We start from the raw sequence: 7,286 nt of genomic DNA, 5'->3' as shown, positions 1-7,286 counted from the left end.
TCACATTTTGCAGACCAGGAAACTGATAATTACAGCAGCTATGAATCTTCCCTTAGGTCATGCATCAACAAATGGAGGAGCCAGTATTTGAAATTAAGAATGTTTATACAAGGTGGTTTCTGTTTTCTTTGGTTTGTTTGGTTTTTCAAAGTAGAGATACCTTAACTGCAAACAGTTAGATGGCTGTCTGACTTCTCTCTATTTTTATGATCTGGCCAAAGGGAAATTAAGTTCACTATTAACATTATTAGATGTGCTAATATTATGGTGATTATATGAAAAATTTATTTTTATTAAAGTTGTATACTATTTGTAGGTAAAAGGACACAAAATTCCTCCTGAAAGTTAAAAAAGAGGATACAATAAAAGAAAAAGTAACATAGTATCTGCTGAAGCTGAGTGATGAATACACGGAAATTCATTATATTGTTCCCTTTATTTTTGTGTATGTGCAGCTCCAAAGTAGAGTTTAAAATTCCAGAGCCCAGGATAAATCTGGGTATGACTTTTAATGTGTTTATGCATTTTCCACATAACTGAGTAGGTTATTTCATGTGTAGTTTCCAGGTATTTTTATTCACTTTTTCTCCAGAAGTTCTTAAATTGTGTCTTGGTTTTGCTCTTGCTATTGATCTTACTGTGTTTTCACAAGGAACACATTTAATTCATAGGTCGGATCTGTAATTCTGCTCAAAATGTTTATTATATTGTCTTGTATTGATCTCTCTTTTTACCCTTTATTCTTAGAATTTCTCAAGTTTATCTGCCATATTATTGATTTTATTTTCTCTAAGTTGAGTGTATTACTTATCATACCCCATTGCAGAATTAAATCTTCTTCTTGATTTTGGAGTTGCTTGTATTGTTAATTTTAATTAATTTAATGAGTTCAACTTGCTTGTTATTCTATACTTCTCTCTATTGACTCTTACCTTCTAGCTCTCCATCCCTCTTTCATGAGGCAACTTTTAAAATAAGTCAGACAACTTATTGTCTCTTTATTTTAGAAGCTGAAAGAGGTGTGTATGAAATAATCCTTTTCCTTATGCTGCAATAGCTCTTCAGAGGCTTTGTGGGTGCATTGGTGTATTATGCATATCCAAGAGGAGGAAATGGTTCCCAAATATTTAACTTTTTTCACCCATTATGCAGTGATCTCAAAAAATCTCTGGTAACATTATTCTATAGAATCTCAATTCTTAAAATGTTGGCTAAATTTTTTGAAATTGTTCTTTTCTGCCCATAATCAGCAAGAGGAGAGCAAATTCATGCCTTGGATCTTGTATATGTCTTCACCACTACCCAGTTCAGTAGAATATTACTTTACAACTATAAAGGACTGAGCCCTGTGTGGATCTGCAGATATAGAGACAAATATTTCTTCCCACTCAAAGAGGACTCTGGGATAATAAACACATAGACATAGGTGTTCTGGTGACAGAAAGGAAGGTGTATCTAACTCTCACTAATAGCACTGAACTAAAGGCTACAAAAAAAAAAAAAAATCCATTAACAGAAAGAAGCCTTCCAGGAGTAGTAGTTCAATTACTAAGTGGTTTGTTTTTAAAAATAAAGGCCATGTATTCTCTTTATAAGGGTTTTGGTATTTTGGGTAACCCTGAGGAAAAGGAAAATGAATGCTATTTTGCCAAAATGTTTCAAAATCTTTTATTATGTATTAAGGTGAATGGTTTCTGAGTTTCAAAAAAAAAGAGGTTATTCTGGTTCAATACTAAACCTCTTTAAGATTTACTAAGAGGGTGTTTAATATTAGAACAATTGTTTTGGTTCATTAAATTTTTTAAGAGGTTCTAAACTTTAATCAGTGAGAACTCACTCAAGCTTCTAACTGCAAAAGCAGGCTCTTTTTTAGTCATGGGACAACTTTAAAATTTTACAATTTTAAAGCTCTTTTTGCAGAATTTGACATAGGTGCCCCAGAAGTTTCAGGTTTTGTTAATGTGATAATGCTTATAAATAGAAGGCTACAAACTCTATAGGACATAAGGAGACTAATACAAATGAGTTTTCTAAGTCTAAATCTGGTTTATAGTTGGGATTTCAGAGGTTATTTAAAATGTTACCAAAAAAGCTACTATTTGTTAAGACCTTTATGGCTTAGTGTTTTCTTTTTTTCTGTTTTTTTTTTTTTTTTTTTTTTTAAGATTTATTTATTTATTTTAGAGAGAGAAAGAGAAAGAGTTGAGGGCAGGGGAGGGCAGAAAGAGAGGAGGAGAAAGAATCTCAAATAGGCTCAGCCCCAAGCCTACTAACACGATGTGGAGCTCAATGTGGGGCTCAATCTCATGACCATGAGATCGTGACCTGAGCAGAAATCAAGAGTCAGATACTCAATTGACTGAGCCTCCCACGTGCCCCTCTTCTGTTTTATAATCATTCTTTGGTTAGGATCTCCAACAAAGAAATGATTAGAAAATCTATCATCATGAAATGATTAGAAAATCTATCATCATGTTAATATCCCTAATATGTAACCCTTACCCATTGGCAAGGAAATGTGAAGTGGTCTTACAGAAAAATGGATACAAGAAATGTAGGGGAAATACACAGAGATATAGTACAAATCATTGTAAACATAGAGAAGCTCAACCCTCAGCAGTAGAAACAACAACAAAACATCTATAAAAGAAAAAAAAAAACAAGAATTAAAGAAAGCATGAAACTGGCGAATCATTTTAGAAATAACGATAACCTTTCTGGTAAGAGAAATCATTAATTCAGGTACTGTGTTAGTGAATTGAAAACTGGCACAGCCTTTCTGGGAAGGAGAGAGGTAAAATGTACCCCCAAAAACTTGAAAAGCATTTATCATCTCTGAGTCATTAGCATCATCAATTCTGGGAATTGATTCTCTGGAAAATCGACTCATGGTGCTTGAGCATCATGTCTTTGTATAACCCTTATTATAGTTTGGTTTTATGTCACTCATTATTCCCATATTCCAAGTGGGAAGGCCAAAACTCAGAGAGGATTACACCCGAACTCCCACAATAAGTCAGTGACAGCCTGGATCAGATCTGTTCAATCTTAACTTCATAATTATTGTTCAGGCTAAAAATATTTAGTTCAATTTTGGGGGTACTTTTTCCAGGCTGCATTCAATGTTTGGTTCTGGATGTACAACATAATATCTATCAAGAATTTACTAAGCACTAAGTTTTTCATATGTGGATCACCTCCTCTTATTCTTGGAATAAACCTTTGGTGTCCTGTTTTTTTAGTGAGGAAGCTGAGTAAACTCCCTAAAGTATCAAATAGCAGAGCTGACAAACCAGCCCAAGCAGTATTATCCCGGGTTCTCTCTCTCTTCACTATTACATTGATCTCTCTCCCCAAGATAGACACCACCACCCACAGATCCTGTCCTCAAAGAACTCAGAGTGTAGGTGCAGGAAGACAGATTTGTTATGGTTCAGAACACATGACAAAAATACTATGCGGACAGAAGAGGAGACTAACATAACTATGCTTTGGTCCTCATGGTGCTGATGGTGGTGTGTAGGTGGGTCCTCAATATTAATTGTCATTTGAAGATCAATTTATATTTATATTTGCATCTTGCATATCCACTGAGAAGGCTTTGTAACACGAGATAAATATTTTTACTTATTGATTGATTAAAAATTCTACATGTGTTTTCAATCCTATAGAAAAGAAAGTAAAATCATGAAAACTCATAGAAAAATTGTGGAATTAAATGTATTAAAACGTTAACGGTCTATCACCACTCTCACTAACAAAAGGATTGTTTTATTTTCTTTTTCATATCTCTCTATAGTTTCTTTGCTTTTATAATCAGACAAATGCTATACATATAGGTTTTTATTTTTTTATTTTTTAATACATTTATTTTTTATTGGTGTTCAATTTACCAACATACAGAATAACACTCAGTGCCCCCCTCAGTGCCCGTCACCCATTCACCCCCACCCCGCGCCCTCCTCCCCTTCCACCACACCTAGGTTTTTAATTTATATATGAAATGAATGATATGATATGAGTATCAGTGTTGAATACTTAATTCACAACTCCTGGGGGTTATACATATAATACAGCAGATATTTTCTATTGTTGTTCAGAAGCAGAGGACAGCTCATATGAGCTTTCAGTGATTTTCTAAATTCCAGCCTAGCTTCTAACCTTATGCATTGGGTAAATGTGGGTGCTCTCATACTGGCCTTCCTGGGAGGACTTAAAACTTAAGAGTCTAGGGGCACCTGGTTGGGGCAGTCACTTAAGTGTCTGAATCTTGGTTTAGGCTCAGGTCATGATCTCCTGGTGGTGGGATCGAGCCCAGTGTTGGGATGCATGCTCAATGAGGAATCTGCTTGAGTTTCTCTCTCCTTCTCCTTCTATCCTTCCCCACCACATGTGCATGCTCTCTCTCTCTCACTCTCTCTCTCCCCCCTCAAGTAAATAAATGAATCTTAAAAAAAAAAAAAAAAAAAAAAAGCCCAAAACCAAAAGACCACTTGAGTCCAGTGTTGGGACTGGCCACAGAAACAGCACGGTAGTCATGAAGCTAAAGTATTGGTTGCCAGACCAAATGAAAAAATGCATACAATTGCATTTGAAAACATGTAACTGTTATATAAATACAAGATGCATTTTCAAGGTTTTAAAGTATGAAAAGGAGACTTATTAGCAGAAAAATCACCAAAGAAATGATGCTATCCAGAGTGTTCCTGGTGTTGATCCTAGTCACAGTATAAACATGGTCAGCCAGTCATTAGTAGATGTTCTCTTGAAGGTAAATTTTAGATGAAGTAATTTTCAAGCTCTAATACAAAGAGCAATCATTGGCCAAATGTCCTTTATACCAAGTACTTTAAAGCAGTACTCATTTGAGCCTCACAACAAATTTTTGTCATCACTACAAATGTGGGATCAGGGCAGCCCCGGTGGTGCAGCGGTTTGGTGCCGCCTTCAGCCCAGGGTCCTGGAGACCCCAGATCAAGTCCCATGTTGAGCTCCCTGCGTGGAGCCTGCTTCTCCCTCTGCCTGTGTCTCTGCCTTTCTCTCTCTCTCTCTCTCTCTCTCTCTCTGTGTGCATGTCTATGAATAAATAAATAAAATATTTTTAAAAATGTGGGGTCAGTAATTTGTTCAGGGTCACACTTCTGCGAGCTATAAAGCCAGGAATTAAACCCAAGAAGCAACTGGGTCCTTACTTATTAATGGATGATCTATTGCATTGAAGAACTAGAATATTAAATATTGAGAATTTGATAACTACTTGCCCCATGTTTTCTGCATCTACTTCTGCTCACTTACCCTAAAACAACTCCTCCAATAACCTTTATAACACATTTTTAAAATGCCAATTAATATATGTTTTCTAGTTACTTAAATATTATGAGGTAACTTGACAGAATTAAACACATCCAGCAGTCCAGAAAAATTAGAATTAAGATTCTCTGGAATGGATAAAAGAGATAGACTAGCAAATAATACATTCTTTTGTCTCCTCTCTGTTATACAGCATTTTGAATAGCCATATGTGATTTTGCAGTTTTTTCAATTATGTCCCCAAATACAATGGTTCACAAGTTCTCTCCCCTCTAGTCTTCCACTTCCAACTCAGAAAATTTGATAATTCCCACTCCATATTGTCTCTTGAATCCAAATGTGTCTACTACAATTTTAAAGAAAATAATGCTGAACTATTTTGAAAGTGTTCCCTACTCCAGGAGTAGGGTAGGTTGAAGAGAACAAAGCACATTTTATAATTATGGTTATCCCACTAATTATTAATATGAGTATGTAACTAAGGCACAGAGTCAGGAGGAGAACCTTTACCCTGTCTTTGGTAAGTAGGTAGAAAATGTACAGAATAGTACAAAGGTAGAAGAATCTCCTAGAAGTCATCGGTGTCCCTACTGGAAGTACAAGACCAATTTAAAGAAACTAGTGGTGGTGCGCCTGCGTGGCTCAGTCGCTTACACATCTAACTCTTGATTTCCACTCAGGTCATGATTTCAGGGTCCTGAGATTGAGCCCCACCTCTGGCTCTGTTGCTCAGCGCAGAGACTGCTTGAAGATTCTCTCTCTCCCTCTCTCTCTCTGCCCCCATCTCAAATAAATAAATAAGTCTTTTTAAGAAGAAGAAATAACTGGGTAGAAAGATAAAAAGAGGAATTCAGAGGGAAAATGATGAGCAACATGGAATGGTGGAAATACTGGAGAATTTGTAGTTCAAAGGACAGGTTAAAGGTCCACCTCTGTCGTGTATAAGCTGTAGGACCTTGGGAAATTAAATAAAGTTGGTTTTCTCACCTAATCCCACAGGGATGTTTTAAAGATTAAATGAGTTTGTGCAGAAGGCTAGCACATGCTAGAACACAGTAGGCAGCAAATATATAATAGTTTTTATAGCACTCTTAGATTACTAATTTGGGGATAACGCTATTTACCACACAGGGTGATCACGAGAATTAGATGAGTCTCTCCACAGATGGAGCTTACCTTTCTGTACCAGTCAAGCTCCTGGATGGATCTCTTTGTTCTTGGTTAAGCCTTCGTGGAAACATTAATTCATTTATAAAATCTTGCTTGCAGAATTTATGCCTCCCCATAAGGCGTTCTATCTATCTGCTCCAATGCACTTTCTGTATCATTTGTAATAAACAAGTTTTATTTTTATAATCTGACCCAAATAATAATAAATGTTGCTTGGAGGGAAAAAGAAATCCCACTTCTTGGGAAATTCGGCCACAAGGGGGAAGTAGAAGAATTTGTTCAGGAAATCCAGCAGAGTTTTTCTTTGTTTAATTTCTCCTCCCTTTCTCCCCTTATTTCCTCAGTTCTGTTTGGCATCTTGTACTTATCTTACAGGCTTCCTGATTCTAAAAATATCTTCAGAGGCCCTATACTTGGAAAGTTTATCAAAGTCAACCACCTTTTGATATCAGAGTGATGTTTGCAGGACGAGGTAAATGGTGCCTTGCTGGCAATGATGCCTTCGATTCCTGGTCTGTCATTATGGATTGTAAAGCAATAAGTGCTCACTGCAGCACTGTCCTAGTGCAGTTAATCACTGAGAGGAATTATCTATGGTCACAGTAAGATGGCTGTGTCAGAGCCAGTACAACATCACCTACATGGGAAGAGGTGCTTTGCAGGTCCTGCTCTCTCGGGGAATTACTCATTTAGATTGCCTGCTGTTAGCTTATAGGATTTCTCTGGAATCTACCTGCTTTGTTGCTCTTTCTTTCCAATAACTAGGGGCTCTTTTTTTTTTTAATGCATTCTTTTTGTCTGTACTT

The sequence above is a fragment of the Canis aureus genome, chromosome 10 (assembly GCF_053574225.1).
Source record: "Canis aureus isolate CA01 chromosome 10, VMU_Caureus_v.1.0, whole genome shotgun sequence".
Taxonomy (NCBI): domain Eukaryota; kingdom Metazoa; phylum Chordata; class Mammalia; order Carnivora; family Canidae; genus Canis; species Canis aureus.
Note: the sequence above shows the minus strand (reverse complement) of the source record.